Source organism: Rattus rattus, chromosome 15 (genome assembly GCF_011064425.1).
Source record: "Rattus rattus isolate New Zealand chromosome 15, Rrattus_CSIRO_v1, whole genome shotgun sequence".
In the NCBI taxonomy this organism is placed as follows: domain Eukaryota; kingdom Metazoa; phylum Chordata; class Mammalia; order Rodentia; family Muridae; genus Rattus; species Rattus rattus.
The window spans coordinates 56,262,153-56,279,397 of record NC_046168.1 but is presented as its reverse complement, the minus strand read 5'-3'; the positions used below and the strand labels follow the sequence as shown (position 1 = coordinate 56,279,397).

Here is a 17,245-nt window from a genome sequence, read left to right as displayed (position 1 = left end):
CCTCCTCCTCCTCCTCCTCTTCCTTCTCCTCCCAAACACTGGGACGGCAGGCTTGTAGCATCATGCCCAGCTGGTGTTTGCTTTAATGCACATTTAAACAAATACGAGGTATGAAATGTTTTACATGCTCTTATCTACTCAACTAAAATCCCATTCTGCCAGCTGTCTGAATGCATTCCTTTAAGTCACACGAAGGGTTCACTGGATAGAGCTAGTTATAGACTGAATTATGTCACTTCCCAATTCATTTGTTGGAGGCCCTACCCCCAGTGTGACTGATTGCACAAGGAGAAGAGGGTTATAAAGATCTGATGAAGGTCAAGAGAGGCCAAAGGGTAAGGCCCAAACTCAATGGAGCTGTGTCGTCATAACACACACACACACACACACACACACACACAGAGAGAATAGGGCTGTGATGAGCAACAAGGAGATGGCACTGAGAAGCAGCAAGGTCAGAAATCAAATTTCTCAGCACCTCCATGTCCTAGATGCTGGGACAATGAGGAATGCACCACCCACAGCTCCCCACTCTGCAGGGTTGGCTGGATAGACAGCTGAGGACGGACAGGGTAAGTTCTGGGTGTACTATGCAGAAACAGAGACACAGGTCCACACTGACGCTTCCAGGAGAGTAGAGACATGGAGACCTGGAAGGCCCATGCCTGCCTCTGCAGACACAGAACAAATGCAGGTCCTCACTGAGTTCAATTCATGGTTCCTGCTTGCTAAAGATTCCTGAGATCGGGCCCAGTCAGCCTTTCCTTTGTCCCTTATCCCTCTTCCAACTGGATCCCAAACTGAGCTCACCCTTGCCCTGCTCACTCAAGCCCCAGAGACTTCCAAGGGCTACAGGCCAAGAGATTCTGCTGTGTTCATCTAGAAAGTGGCCCCTTCGTTTATGGCTTAGGTAGGAACTCACTGCTTGTTACTTAATGTTGGAACAAAAATACCTGACAGAAACATTGTAAGGTAGGAAAGGTTATTTTGTTTCCTGCTACAGAAGTGATATCATCCATCACCACGGGAGGACTGTGTTGGAACAGAATTCCACTCCAGGCAACAAAGAGCAGAACGAAGATGGGAAGGCAGCAGAGCAAGAGCGAGCCTTCTAAGATACCCCAGAGAGTATTTCTCTCAGCCCAGCTCCACCTTCCGTTGCTCACCGCCTCCAATAGTCTGCACACTGTGGATCCATCAGGAGATTAGACATGTAAGAGGTCAGAGTGCTCATGATCTAGTGGGCTCTGGAGACAGGCCTGACAGACACACTCATAGTTGCATGGCATTAACCACTCAGGCCTCTTGCAACCCAGTCACATCGACAATCGAGAGTCTCCATCGCATCCTCTGTCCCCCCCCCCCCATCACAGCGCCTCTGCAAACTGAGCCAAAGAGAGGACCCAGACTGCTTTGTTTTCTGAGCAGAAAAAAGTAGAGGCCAGGCTGGGCTGAGGAGCCTGAGATGCCACAGCCATGGTCCTAAATTGTAGGGGCCAGGTCCTAAAGCAAGGGGCAGTCACAGGTCTCCAGGCCAGGCCTTGTGTGATCCACCCCCAGCTTTCCCAAGCTTGGTGAGTCAACTCTTAAAGAACCCAACTCTCCAGCCAGATCTAGTAGTGCACGTCTGTAATCCTAGTAGTCAAGGGGCTGAGGCCGGAGGTCGGTGTGGGCTATGTTAAGATTCTGCCACAAAACAAAACAAATACAAGATCTCAGCCTCTGGGGCTGCAGAGATGGCCCAGCGGTTAAGAGCATTTGACGCTCTTACCGAGGACCCGGATTCAGTTCCTAGCACACAAACAAATAACTTAGTTCCAGGGCATCTGACTCCTTCTCCTGACCTCTGTGAGCGCCAGGCATGCATACCGGAAAAACGTGGTATATATACACATAGACAAAATACTCATACATATAAAATAAACCTAAAAATATCTCGCTGGCTTTGCATCTGACTCTTGGCTCTCAGGACCGTTCAAAAGAATCTGGGCAGAGGTGGCTTTGGCTGTCACCAGGGCTGGGTGGAGCCCGGGCTAGGAAAACAGATCTTTACCCCAGATTATTCTGACAGGAGCTGGGAATTTCCCCATGAAGAAGCTAAACCATAAAATAGATTAGCCTGCGTTGGGCTACAGTAGAAGCAGTACAAAGGGAGAGAACTGACTACAGTTTGTTTCCTGGACTGCTCATGCCATGCCCAGGGTACTGTCTCATCCTATCTCCCATTTCAGGAGGTGGAGTGGTAGGGAAGTACAGGAAAGAGACCCCTGGATAGATACTGAGCACTCAGTCAGGAGAGACCTTGAAGGGATAGTGCTTAGCTTGAAGAGAAGCCTAGGGGTTCAGCAGTCCCAAAAGCCTAGAAAGATGAACCGTGCAATCTTGGGCCTCGGAGATCCAGCCAGGGTATGGGTGGTGCCACACTATGTTCCTTGGGTCCTGAGTCTTCCGTCCTGAGAGGTTTCCAGGTACCCACTTGCTGAAGGCTAAACTCCTCAGATTCCCCTCGCTCCCAACCCCCACACTTCCAGAATAAGGATTATGTCAAACACCAGAGACCTTCCGATAGTTCTCAACTGTCTGAGATTGCCCACACTGCTAGGAAGGAAAATTTGGTGACATTCTCTGAGGCTTTTCCTTTCCCTGCCAAGACCCCCATCTTCAGTGATATCCAGGCCTAGCACCCCTGCCTGCTACTTTGAGAAGCTGTTCCCCAACCAATCTAGTGCACTGGGTAAATCTGAATTGATAAGATCTTTGTCTTGGTACTGGGAGAAGACCCTATTGCTGGCCACAACACTGATGGGATGGCTCAGTGGTCAGTGTACCTGAAACCCTGTACCCAGCCTTCTGAAGAGCTGGGAAGGTGTAGCTCAGAAAGCCCCTCTTTTATTTGCTGTTCTATAGTGAGTGTGTGTGATCTTGGCTAGGTCCCCAGGCCACTCTCCTTTAAGAGCCCTGCTAGAATTAGCATGAGTCCCACCAGCCCCCTAGGTATCCCACAAAAACCATAGGAGTTGTGACCCCTGGGAACCCTGACAACTGAAGGCAGGGCATAGGGGTTTGCTGTCTCTGCCCCAACATCCTAATGTCAGAATGGGAGAAGCAATGAGGTCACAGCAGGCTACCAGGAACTGGGCACTTCGAAAGACACTTTCCTCTTCTCATATCTGTTACGGATCCATTAAGCAAGCCTGTCTCCAGTGCGGTGAGCAAAGCCAGCCTCCTTCAGGGATACGTTCCCGCTGGCCTGCCAGAGGTTGACAACCAAGCTCCCTTCTGCTCTGATGGCCCTGTTCTCAACTGTGTCCTTGGGACTTCCGGACAGCGTCTCCTTACTTGGCCCTCTGCTGCTGCCTACATGGGCCTACGTGCAGGGAAGCTGAATGGGTAAGAGCTTGTGACTCAGGCTGCAGCAGGCCCAGCTGACCATGAGCTACTGTGGATCTAACTCAGCCTGGGCCCTCCTCACAGGCTCTGAGGTAGCTTGGCATGGGGTGGGATCAGCTCTGCTGCTAAAGGAAGTCATCTCTTCCCAGACAAGGAGAGACCAGCACCCTCCGGCAGCCAGCCCAGGTGAACCTGGAGCTGCAGCCTTAGTGTCAGCAAATGTAAACAGAAGCTCAGGGTCCCTTCCTTCTCCATAGATGGGCAATTCTGAATAAGGAAGGGATAGGCATGGAACCACAGGGTAAGAAGGGGCAGGCAGCCGGGATGTAATCTCTCCTAAGTCTTAGGGTCACCAGGAAGAAAAACCATAGGTGGGGGTGACTTTCTTGTCCAGACTATGAATGACAAACCTCTTCAGAACGTCACAGGGGCCTCAGTATAACCAGCCAGCCCCTGTGACTGAGGGTAAAAGGGCAAAGCTAGACTAGAATTTGCTGGACTGCCTCCTAGCCATGCAACCTAAGGCAAACCCTTTCTGCGCCCTCACTGTTTCATGGATATAGGTCTGGAAGGTTAATGTATAAAAAGCACCCACTATGCGCTCTTATATTAGTAGTCCAACGAGTCCTCAGTTTTAAAGTTATCACTGGACTTTCCAAGGGCTTCAGGACAAACCTGCCCCCTCCCTCCCCACCCCTCCCGCTCCCCCTCCCCTGCGCTACCCAGAAGCTCTTACTGGCACCTGACTGGCCCCTGGGTAAGAATGACGAAGGCTCAGCGGTCCACATGCTCAGTGGACATACCATGCATGTACATTTGTGTCCTGGGGCACACTGTGAGACTGGGAGCAACAGAGAGTCAAGGTTCACAGTGCTGGAGTTAGACATCCAGAAACCAGGCACCAGAACGGTTGGTCTCTCCTGAAAGCTTTCCCCTAGGGCTTGCATGCCCCAGCCTCTGTCCCAGTCTGTTACTTCTCCTCTAATCTACTTAGGCTTTGTTTTGGGGGTACAGGGGCTAAAACCCAGGGCACAGCTCACCTCTATCTGTAGTCCATGACTTCTTTTGTTTTTCTTTTTGTTGTTGTTGTTGTTGTTGTTTTTGTTTTCTTTTTCTTTCCTTGCTCTATAACCTGGTAATCCTCCTGCCTCAGACAGTGCTAGGATTACATGTGTGTACCTCCACACCCAGCCCAAGTCCCCTTCCTACACAGATGCCAATTGTATTACATGAGGATGCGGCCCAGTGCTCTCTCTAGAGACGCTCACTGCCAGAAAAGCCACAAGCTCAAGGACTCTAGCAGGGCTTTCGGGGGCACTCAGTCCACAGAGCATCATGATCAGTGATCCTTCTTCCCCTTCCGGACAGAGCCGTCTCCCAGGTACTCTTCAGGTCCCCGTGAGCCAGCTCAATTCTGAAGCTGAGTCCAAATGAACATCCACCTTTCTACAAGCACAGACTTCAACCAACCATACTTCCTCCAGGTGTGGGCACCAGACCTGTGCAGGGTCAATGCAGAAGTGGGGGACACTTTTAACGTGTTCACCACCTCTGAGCACAAACCGGGGAAGCACACAAGGGACCATGAGGGTGGAGGCCAAGGGAAAGGCTCCCATGACCTAGTGCGCCAACCACTGTGGGAAGAAGGGTCCCACAGACACCCAAGAAGGTGGAGGTTGGATAGACACGCTTGGGCCCTGCTGTTATCCCCACGGCCTGAACCATCTGCACACCCGTATATATGTCCACCAAGAGGACAGTGGTTTGTGGGGAAGAAAGTCATGTACTCTGCCATCTTCCTGTAATCCGTACCACCTGAGGCCAGGGATAACCAGCATGGACAAAAGGATGCCCTCTGCAGGACATAGGTACCCTCCTCGTCTCCCAGTGCCATGGCTACCAGCAAAGGGGTCTGCTCTCTCCCATCAACTAGCTGGTGCCACAGACTCTCAGACTTAATGTTTCTGTTTTACTCTGGCTACAGTTACATGGAGACGTGATACTCAGTGCAGTGGCAGCCATGCTGTGACTGAAGGGTCGAACCTGAAGATGAAGGCAGCCGGCAAAATTATCATTGATCCGCTGAATGCACTAACCCGGAAACTCTCCTCAGACTTTTGGCAACGGGGGTTAATCACCTCGGTGTAAAATCTACCCTTGCCTAGTGTTTTCATTTCTCATCCGCAGCCAGTGACATCTGACAAGCTGGACAGTCGTTCTCCCTCCAGACTTCTTTCCCCGACCGCACAACTGAGTTCATGGTAAGACACGGAAGAGCCTTATGGCTACAACTGAGTCACGGTTCCCAAGACAAGGCTTTCCTTTGGTTTCTTAAGCAACACAGAGGAGCAGAGGCCCCTGCGTTTTGAACACAAGTCACACCCATGGGCACACAGACACAGTAGACATGCCCAACAGTAGTATAAGATATGACCCAAATGCACATGTCCTCTTGGGCCCATGTGGGTAATAAGTCTCCTTTGCCTGGAATAATTTCAGTTCACATCTGTATCCTGGCACAACTAATCATTCAGACAAATCCTGCTGTAGCCACCCTCCTTCTAGCCACTCAGTCCCCTTGCCTCCACCTTCCCCAATACTGTTCAGAACAAGGCTACTCTGTCCTTCCCACCAGGATGGAAAGAGATGAAAAAGGGATCCTCTCAGGGTTGCCAATCTCATCCCCCACAGCCAAGCCAGTGCCAGATGATGGCTAACCTGAACCAAATGCTGGCAGGTAAGAACCTTAGGATAAAAAGATTAAGGAGAACTGGTGGCATGTGGACAAAGTGACATTTGCAGGGAGGGGGGTGGTAACTGTGTCTATTTCCAGAATCTCTGATCCCCGCCACTGGCCCTGTCAGCACAGCAAGGAGTCCAGCAGAAGCGGGCAGAGCTGACCCGACCTGGCCAACCTTACCATAGGAACAGTTTATGTTCTCCTAAGCTGGCATGAGCCAGTGGACATGTAACAGATGCTAGCCACCCTGCTACCCTGCCACCCTGCCACCCTACACTGCAAAGAGAAAGCAAAGAGCGAAAGTCTCTGTTTATAGGAGAGCCTGGGGCACTTCAGACAGACACAGCACTCAAATAATGCATGCACCCTAAAAATCACACTCCAAACGCCATCCTGATAGGGGACAGGCCAGGATGAGAATTCCACAGCAGGCCACTCTCTCCATCTCATGGCTCAAACTCATAGCAAATTCCCCGAGATCATGGCAAAGGCTTGTATGTCTCCAGCAGGTGGTAGCCTGGGGATCTTGTATATCCCAAGGGATTTCCCCATAACAGACTCACAAGGGCAGTATCCACCCTACCCAACACACATTCCTTCCAAGTAACTTCTGAGTTCGGTGGCCACCATTATAGCCAAGCATCCCCAGGTCTCTGTCGCTCGAAGTCTCCCTTACAGAAGTAAGTTTCATTCTGTGGGGTACACACCAAGTGCCCAACACTGACCCTGGTGCACAACAGACATTCACTGAACCCAGCTCTGTGCATGTGGTTCCCAGGCCACTTCCTTACAAGCACAGCATGGTCAAGGCATCAAAGAAGGGATGGGGGGGGGTCGGTCTCTCATGATTGTCTATAAAGCAAAGTAGTTCAGAATGCTTACATCGAGACAGGCATGGTGGCTCATGCCTCTAATCCCAGTGCCTGCAAGGCTGACACAGGAGGATCACACATTTGGATACGAGACACTTTGAGGGGCTGGAGAGATGGCTCAGTGGTTAAGAGCACTGACTGCTCTTCCATAGATTCTGAGTTCAAATCCCAGCAGCCACGTGGTGGCTCACAATCATCTGTAATGAGATCTGATGCCCTCTTCTGGTGTGTCAGTATATATATATATATATATATATATATATATATATATATATATATATATATATATATATAAATGAATAAATCCTTAAAAAATAAAATAGACTTTGGACTACATAGAGAGCTCAGGGCGAGCCTGGGCTACATGTATAAACCCTGTCTCAGAAACCAAGAATACACTCAAACACAAATTTAAAATGTAACTTGAGGTATCACGGACTATGCCTATGCAGCCAGCTCTGCTTGGTCAACATCTATTCTTCCAAGCCCTCTGTGTGGTTAAACCAAGTAAGACAGAGACTGGTCGGATTCACAGCCATAGCTCAGCAAACAGGGGCCCTTTCTAGCAAAAACAAGGACGGTAAAAGTACTAATCCTGTGTCACTGTGGCTTCAGGGGTGTTCAGACAGAAGTGTCGGTGGCTGCAGTGGCTTCTCTTAGGCAGAAAACAGCCTCACAGGTAGGTCGAGCACTGCTCTGGCCTGCATTCTGGAGGCAGGGAAAGGCGGCTGACCCCAGGTGACTTCCCAAGTTTGAAACTACATCTTAGGGCACAGGAAGGCGGAATATATTCCGGAGAAGAAATAACCACGGGAATCCTCTCAGGGAGCCCTAAACAGCAGCCTGGAAAGAAGCCAGTGTGAGAGCAAGCAGTATGAGAGAGAAAGCTCTGGGTTTTGTAGACATATGGGACTCATCTACAAACATGTTACTTTTATTTTCCTGCAGTACTGGAGATTGAACCCAGGACCTCGCGTGCAGGTCATGTATAGACCTTTCCCCATCCCTAAGGTGAGGCAGGGCCAGCTCTCCACACCATGCGTCTACCCCAGCCCTGTGCAGCTGTCTTCAAGGCCTGCTCTCTAGGTTCGAATCAGGGTCCTTCTGCCCTCCTCTCCTCTGCTTCAGTCACCCTGCTCTGGGCCCAAAGCTGGGCTTGGATTCTGAGGGCAGATTTAAATCAACAGTGGGTGAAGAACCCCATGTCTTCCCTAGGTCCTCTGAGCCTCCAGCCTCCACAGTAGGATCTGGTTCCAAGGCTAATTTCTTCTGTGAAGCCCTAGGGTAAATAACTGGTAGACACCCAGAGCTGTAACAGGCCTGAGGTTTCCAACTGCCAGGAGGTATTTTTCTCCCAACCTCAAGTCCAAATAGCCCAGCGCCACCCATGCCAGGGGGGTTGGGGAGTCGGGTACAAATAGCTGATGTCTATCCTGTGTTTTCTCCAGGTAGGGCACACCTTCTGGCGTCCAATAGAGGCAGTGCTCTCTGTCCTGGAGGAGATACAGTCAGGGCTGGGGCCCTCGGGTTCTGAGCCCTGAGCCTCCGGTGTGAACACACTCGTCTCCCACATCTCATCTGGGGCAGGGCTTCCCTTGCATTCGTCGAGCCAGGCTGTTCTTAGAAAGGTTGCCGCTGCGTCTCCAGGCACGGTGTAGTTGGAAGGCTTCCAGAGCATTCCATTGTGGCACCGAAGGTGTATAAGTCAGTATTGGGGTGCCCCCTTAGGACGTGTGCATAGATGCTGCCTCTGGCTGACCTCCAATCCCAGACACGGGCCCTCCCTGCAAAGACCCACGGGAGACCAACACCTCCTGTGTGTCAGGCACAGCTTTGGGTCTCTGGGTCTAAACAGGAGAAGGCTTGGTCCCAACAGTAGCCCTGGATGATGATGGATGAATGAATGAAACAGGGATCTTCTGCATTCTCCTCCTCTCTCTGCCTTGCAAGACTCGCTAGCTTTTTTTCTCTGTGTGTCCCCATCTTACCTCAAGTACACCACCTGCTCCTCAAAGCAGTTCCCCTTCTCGAGGGCCCGGGACAGGGCTCCGCTCCCTGTGAATGTTAAAAGACATTCAAAGCCTCTCTCTGACTAACTCACTCTGATGCATCCAGCTGAGGCTGCAGCCTGATTGTGCCAGCCGGGCCTCCTGCATGACACAGCACAGCATCCCTGCCTGGCTTCCCTAAGGAGCCTGAAGCCCTGTGTGACAAAGGATTCTCTGACAATGGGAGGAAGAGGTCTGCTCTATTGTCTACTGCAGCCCTGCCAGGGTCTAGGACCCCCAACACCTTACAGATGTCATCTCCCCTCACTCTCAGCACAGCAGCTCCTGCCCCCACCTCCCCCCGCATTGTACTATCTTCGATTCCGATTCCAAGTCTGTGACACCGAACTTGTCCCCCACTCTTTGTCCTTGGCCTAACCCAGCAGACCCATTCCAGCTTAGGCTGGGGTTGCCACTCACAGTCAGGCAGTGTGACTCAAAGCCTGGCACTCTGTGGTGGTGGGGTTCCCTTTAAATGTAAACAATAAAGGCTGTGCTCCCCAAATCTAACTAATATGTACGCTGGTTGGCTTTTTTTTTTTTTTTTTTTTAATCAACTTGACAGAAGCAGGAGTCATTTGGAAAAAAAGGAAACCTTAACTGAGAAAAAAATCCACATCAGATTGGCTGGTGGAGCATTAACCTGATTGATGATTGGTGTGGGAGGGCCCAGCTCATTGGGGGCGGTGCCATCCCTGGGCTGGTGGTCCTGGGTTCTATGAGAAAGCAGGCTGGGCAAACCAGGGGAAGCAAACCAGTAAGCAGCACCCTCCGTGGCCTCTGCATCAGCTCCTGTCCAGATTCCTACCTTGAGTTCCTGCCCTGACTTCCTTCAGGGATGGGCAGTGGTGGGAAGGGAAATTAACCCTTCCCAAGCTGCTTTTGGTCCTAGTTTTGGTCCAAGGGTCACTAAGACAACATGTGACCCTTGACTCATCTCCAGCCTCGCTTGGTTTTAGATCTCCTCCCTAAGATACAAACACTGCAGCCTCGGGAGCTCAGAGACCACTTTGTTAAAGCCCCCCTCCCCATCCTAGATGGGACATCCGTCTAGCAGCTGGTCCTCAGCTAGTTGTGAACTATTTCCTCAGCTGAGTCCTTGGGTTTGACCACACTGCTCACAGTTCCTTCCCAGAGTCAGTCCTCCAGCCCTTGTGTGCCTGCTGTTCCTTACCACAGAAGACCCCTTTCCTGTCTCCTCTGGCTACTTCCTTTCTCTCCTTTAATAGTCAATGCTTCAGCTGCCTCCTTCAGGAAGTCCTCCGGGTGGCAGGAGCTCTATGTCACCATGTACTTGAAAAGTCATAGGCCTTTCCTCTACACTGTGGTGAAGTGTAACAATGTTTCACTCCCACCACATTTAAGTCAGGGCTCTACTGTTACAGCCCAAGCCTAACACAGAGCCAGGCCTAGAAACAAATCCCAGTAGCACGAAGAAGGTCACAAGGACTACATGGTGATCAATCAAACCTCCCCATGCACCCCATGCACACAGTTTCCCCCCCTATCCACATCTGGGCCATTATCCAATCTAAAACCCCTCATACAGAATACTCATACCTACTTCCAAATACACCTCTTCCATTAAACATCCCGAACTAGTCCTTACTCTGCGTATCATTGCCATGGAAACTGCCTCCTGTCCTTTATCTACTCCACAGCCCTTCTCTGGAGTCAGCAGTTGGGTCCAGCTCCCTGGCTGGACATGACCAGGTCTCCATTCATGACAGTGACAATGTGAGATGGTACAGCAATGTCCTTAGCACTGGACACGAAGAATGTGGAGACAGGAGATATGGGGGGGTGGGTCCATGTGCCCGTTCTAAAGTCCATTTTAGGGACTTGGCCTCCTCACTTGTAACATGGGCCAGGGAGATGAAAACAGCCGTAGGGGGCAGAAATAAAAAGTGTCCATGGGGTGATTCAGGTAACACACACAAAGCCATGTAAAGCAAGGGTTTCAGCCAAACCCCATTGTCCTCTTTCCCACTGCAGATCTGTCCTTAATTCACTTAAAGACCATGGGGAATGCAAGTACACTGGTGTCTAGGTCCATGCCACAGGGCTAGAGAGCAACACACCAAATAAGAACAGAGCCTCCACTCTTGAAAAGGCCTCTTGTATTTCTGGATGCCAACACGAAACACAGAGCAACAAAAGCCAGCCCGGAAGGAAAGCAATCACCAGCCAAGTGGATGTCAAAGAAAGACAGGAGACAAAGCGGGCAGACTTTGAAGTGAGGATCCACTTTGTGTGGGGGGGTGCGGGTGTATATAAGTACCTGGTATAGAAAAAAAATTGGGTCAGTTGTGACAGCATATACCTATACTCGTGGGATACACCAACGAGGTAGAGGCAGGAGGATCATGAGATAGAAACTGAGGCACGAAAGACCAAGGTTTCCTACCCAGCTCTGACGAGAGAGCTCCGTGAGACTGAGAAGTTACTTTGTTTCAGAGGCCCTGAGGTCTTTGCATGGAGATCAGGCAAACTGCCACTCTACCTGTTTGCTTGGCTCCAGGGCTGGGTCTGTTCTCACCTAGTTCTGAGCCACAGCTCAGCTAACATGTGACCAGGTAAGTTCTACAGAGACACCACCGTGGGAGAGTTCTCAGAGACTGTAATTTGCCTGTCTGTTTTCCTGTCTCTCCAAAAAGACGAGGTTCTGTATCTCGACCAAGAGCCCACAGCGTCTGCCATCATGATGGGTACTGCACAGAATATTACCTTAGCATAGGGTCAGTAGAAATGGAATCGGAAGCCGACGGAGGCCTCGCAAGTGAATCTGGGACTAGACAGCCTCGTACTAACATACGCAGATCTGGAAGCCCTGCAGGGCCTGGTGAGACCTTGACCAAAACCACAGCTTCTCTCTGAGTCACAGCACATTAGAGCTCGAGGTAGGGGTAAAAAGAACATCTTCACAGTGCCTTGGTCTCAGAGGAACCTGCTGGTTGAGTTCAGGGTACATCTCCATCGGCTGCCCAGCTCCTGCAGAAGGACATCACTCTGGATCTACTCCAGAGATTCCAAATAGACTGCAGTTCAGGTAACAGAGACACGAGGACCTTCCTACTTCTGCTTCCCTCCTCCTTTGCTCTAAGATACAAAGCAGTATGGGGCCTGGCAACCAACATATGTGACACTGATTAAGCCCCAGGATGAGTATTATATATTGATGATTGGTCACCTCCTTGGGGCTCTATTCTCGCAGTGTGATGTAACCATTCCTGCTATACCGCCTTTGTGTGCCCAAACCAACACGGATTGTATAACCTCTGTGAGTCCATCACAAGCGTTTGAGAAACTGAAACCCTCATATCCACAACAAAAGCTAAGACAGTTTTAGAGTCTAACACGATGGCTGTCGACCTTCTTAAGGCTGCGACCTTTTCATACGGTTCCTCATGTGGTGATGACCCTCGACCGTAACATTATTCCATCGTTACTTCATAATTGTAATCCTTGTCACAGTTACAAACCGTAGCATAAATACGTGTGTTTTCTGACTGTGGTAGGTAACCCCTGTGAAAGGGGTGGTAATGCACAGGTTGAGAACTGCTGCTCTGTCACATAGCAGGAACCAGCTGTTAGTTCCTCTTATATGTGCTTTAAGACACGCAAAGTCAAAGGCGCCCAATCCACATTTGTGAATGAGTGGGTAGGTCAGTTTTCTGATGAGTTTGCCAACCTTAAACCCCCTCCCCACACATACAACCAAGCCCATGTCTGAGAACCTTCATTTGCCCAATGCAGAGGCACTCACACAGATGTGTACAGATGCTTTCAAGGTTCGTAGGCTTGACCATCTTGAGACAAGAAGGAAGACATGGGGTTACATTTTCAATTTAATGACACTGAACACAGTAAAGAATAAATCTTTGTAGCAGCACTTGGGAGGTTGAAGAAGAAATGTTGCTGTAAGTTCAAGACCAACCAGCCTGGGCTATATAAGTACAGCCCAGGCTATCCTGTTTCCAAACAAACAGAAACCTATGCAAACAACACATCTTGGAATCACCAAGAACTCCATGAACAAGTGTATATGGACCCTATGTGCTTATTATATGTTAATATGGAATAGGTACACCCATAGCTGGCATGTACTCATAAACATCAAACTATTAGATGAGTGATAAAGGCCTGTGGTTTATAGTAGCTGTTTTCGTCATTCGTTGTTATTTACTTTGATGAAATCTAAGCAAGGTGGTATGCACCTTTAATCCTAGGACCCCAGAGGCAGGTGAGTTCGAGGCCAGCTTGGTCTACGTAGGGAGACTAACCTAGACTAAGTAGTGAGACCCTGTCTCAAAGCAGCAGCAGCAGCAGCAACAACAACAACAAAAAGTATTTTGACAAGGAATATGTACCAGGCAAACTTTCTCGGGGTAAATTATCTACTTCCCAAGGTACCAAGAACCCACCCTCAAAAATAAAAATAAAAATAAAAATCACTGTTTAAATAAAAAGCTGTGGGTACTAGGTGCACTCCTAATTTCCCAGCATTGAGGAGGTGGAGGTAGACCAGGCAACATTGGGGAGCCCCTGCCTTAAAAATAAAGAGCAATGGTATGCAAAGAGGAAACTCTAGAGGAAGAAAGCTGTCCTTTACCTACTGAAAGGCCACAGGCAAGTGACATCACTTCCTTAGCCTCGGTGTCCTCATCTGTACAGTGGGATTGGTCCTTCCCTACCTCCCAGGAGCCCCTTAATAACTGTACTGTATGGTGGGGAAACCCCGCTCTGTAAATTCATTGAGACACGTTCTCGTCTTAGCAATCTACCCACCTCGGTGGCAGGATACCCAGAAAGCCTTGCACATTACTATCCTCACCAGGATAGGTACTGGACACTTAGCCTATTGCTATCAGCAGAGTCCTGTTTCACATACTCAGAGGACTTTTCTCGGGCCACCCGAGAATATCCTGCCACTATCTAGCGTCTGTTGAGGGCAATCTGTTCCTATACAATTGGGTTCTTTGAAAGTCCTAGAGGTGTCCTTCCACGGACCACGGGCTGCTAGGAACCGAGATTCCAGAGGTTTGGGCCCAGCCCCTACGCAGGGCCAAGAGGAACCCAGCAGGACAGCCCATTGCTCCTCCCAGTGCTCTGCCGCACCTCCCTCCGAGCAGAGGCGGTGCTTAAGCTGTGTCACTTTCGACCTGGGGAGGCTCCCAACACCCGAGCCTGCCACTCCTGAGGTGTCCGGACAGTGCAGGGGCCCCTAGCCAGAGAAGGATAATCTCGGAGCTTCAGAAATGACAGCCGGGAGGGCGGAGTAGGCAGTGGCCTGTGATCCCGCAGGCCTGCGGGCAGAAGCAGACAGGGTCTGCCCCGCAGGCTTTGGTTCTCAATTGAAGAACTGAGAGCAGGGAGGGATGGCTGAAAGCGTGGATTCTCTCTAGGATCTGGGAAGACAGCTAAGGAAATGCGCAGGCAGGAGCAACACGGGGAGCCTCCGTGCTAGGGTCAAGGATCCTAAGCACCGCTTACTCGCGGTGGTGGCGGGGGGAACCAGAGCTCGGGTGGATCCTCCCAGTCCGCAGGGTGGGCAGCCAGTCACTGGGCTTGGGGGGGGGCAGGGAGGAGAGGGAGGCGACGAGAGAAACGTAGAGGGAGGGCCACACAGAGCTTGGGACTCCCAGGCTGCCAGAGAGCCCAAGCCACGCTAAGGTCTTCCCCGGCGCCAGCCTAAGGATTCCTTGGGAACCCAAGCGTGGACGCACATAAGAGACAACCCAACTCACACCATTTGGGGCTAGCTGGTCCAATCCCAGGAGGCATCCACCCCACGCTGTTCTCCACTATGCCGCCCCCTCCAAACCCAGGCTGTGTGTACACACACACACACACACACACACACACACAGTTGGGCGGGGGAGGCAACGCCTCCCTCCTGGTGGGGACACTCAGGGCACAGCCACCGATCCCTCCCCTCTAAAAGCCGCGCCCCCTTCCCATCTCACACGCCCCCTGGCCCCTACCCTGAGAACTCTGCAACATCGGGGCTGCCGAGTTCAGGGTTTGAATCCCGGATTGTCTTTTAATGCCAACAAACAACCAGCCCGGATACCCGGTCCTGGGGACGCCTCCTCCTGTGGCATCCAGGAACCCGCACGCCGCCCTCCGAATCCCCAGACATCCACTTCAGCCAAGCCATCGCTCCCATCTCCCCCTAAAACCCGCGCCGGTGACCATCACTAGCCAGTTCCCCTCGTCAGCCCACTCCACAGCCCTCGGGTTACAGGTCAGAAAGAACCGGCTTCTCGGAACCTGTCAACTTAACCCCAGCTCTGCAGGGCGTATCTACCCCCCAGGCCCCATTACTCCGAGGCCACAGGAATGATCGGTCATTCTTAAAGCCGGCAGAATCACCACGGCGTAGAACGGCCAAAGCCGCCACTGCAATGGCTCCTCCGAGGCTCCCTCCACCGCTCCTATCCGCCGCGCCCTCCGCGGCCCGCGGGCTCACCGGGGACGAAGGGAGGGGTCTGCTGCCTGTCTAGACGAGAGCCATTCGCAGACGTCCCCAAGCTCGCGGGGACGGCGGTCGGCACGGCAGGGAAGGGCCGCGTGGACACACACTCGCCGGTTCCCTCCCTCAACCCGGAGTGCTGTAGCCGCGCCCGCAGCCGCCTCCCCAGCCGCGCTCCGACCTCGGCGCAGCGCGCGGTCGGAACAGCTGCAAGTTTGCCAGGCGCTGGAGCAACTGCTCGTTGCAGCAAACGAGGCTCCAAAACAAAAGGGAAAGGAATCTGGCTCGCGAGCTTCCTCCCCGCTGGTCGGAACCCGGCACCAGACATCGGCTACACTGCGCGGCTCCCAACGAGAGTGGGGCTCCAGACGCGCGTCCCCCCAGGAACCCTTCTGGGTTCCGGAGCTCTGGTGTCACGGTCCCCACCTCGAAGGGAGCTGGGCCCACTACAGGACAAACCCTGGGAGAGGGCGAGATCGGAGAGTGCGGTACCCACTAGACCCAGAGGAGGGGACTAAGGATGGGTGCGGACACCCGGCTGGCTAAAGCACTGGGAGGGGGAAGGGGGAGAATTGTTTGGAGCGGTTTTCCCGGATTTATCTATAATCGAGAGCACGTCACGTAGCCCTCCTCCCGGGTCCCCGAATCCACCCGCAAGTCGAGGTGACTAAAAGAGGAGGGAGGACAAGGGATGCTCACCTCGGGGTTCCTCTGGCCGCTGCGCGGAGCCCGCGTCGGGGGTGGGGGAAGGGGGCAGGGAAGGGGAAGGGAGGGACCAGGCTCCAAAGAGCGGACTCCTGCTGGGAGTTCGGCGCGTCCCAGCAGTGAGGGGATCCGGCACCTCAGCGGACCGACCCAGTCGAGAGGGGAGGGAGGGAGGGAAGGGAGACAGGGAGGGAGGGGCAGGCAGAGGGAGGGAGTAGAGGAAGGAAAAAAATGATCCCTGTACTGACACAGGGAAAGAGAATGTAGGAGAGTGACGTCCGGGCCCCGCCTCCCCCTCCGGCCACGTGCAAAGACTTGAAAGGAAAGAGGGAGACGGCGAGCCTGCTGGGTAATGTAGTTCGCCTTTCTTTCCTAGGATGGCGGGCCCTAGAGAGCTGGGAACCTAGGGGGACGCCGGGGATACCGCCTGAACTGCCCGGACAGACCAGTGTTGCTAAGCCGATACCCGCCCTCCAGTGACTTCTTGCACTAGCGGGGCCTTCTGCTAATGGGGGACAGAACTGAGAGCGAAGGCAACGTCTGGGCTTGCAGAGAAACATTTGGTTTTAGAATCAGGCAGGCTGTGAGGATAAGGACTTCGGCGCTTAGTGTAAAAAGTCTGTCCCAATGGCAGATAAGAGAAAGCGTAGTGTATGCTCTGGGGAGCGATGTTGGGGGGTGGGGGTGGGCACAAGTGGCGTTATTAATGCGGCATTAAGTGCCACCGTCGGTTATTGAGATTCATATGTTATAATTAACGTTTGTGCAGCGCTCTGGCAGGGGCGGGATGTTGTAATTAGATATGCACTTTGTGACCAATTAATTTTCCATTGGCCATGCTAAAAGCTGGGACAGTGGCCGGAAGATTTCGATGCAGTGGATAATTCGGTCATCACTTGATCTCCGCTGTTTTGGTTAAAACTGAGGTTAGCGCAGAAGCCTCCAGGAGAAATATAAGATGTTGCATGTCTCACCAAGCAGTGGAGTCAGGTGCATATTGGAGGTGCTGGAACAG

At 52.0% G+C, this 17,245-nt stretch overlaps 1 protein-coding gene across 5 annotated transcripts in view; it reads right to left on the bottom strand.

Annotated features, from left to right (window-relative positions):
* The window catches only part of Ctif (cap binding complex dependent translation initiation factor), a 269,187-nt gene extending 252,691 nt beyond the window's left edge, over positions 1–16,496 (bottom strand). For 3 of the 5 annotated variants that reach the window (XM_032886116.1, XM_032886118.1, XM_032886117.1), the window contains exon 1: positions 16,225–16,496. The gene's annotated coding sequence lies outside the window, so the exon portion shown is untranslated. The remainder of the gene's footprint in view (positions 1–16,224) is intronic. The other 2 variants (XM_032886119.1, XM_032886120.1) reach the window with 1 other exon arrangement.
* Between the last annotated feature and the right edge of the window lie 749 nt (positions 16,497–17,245).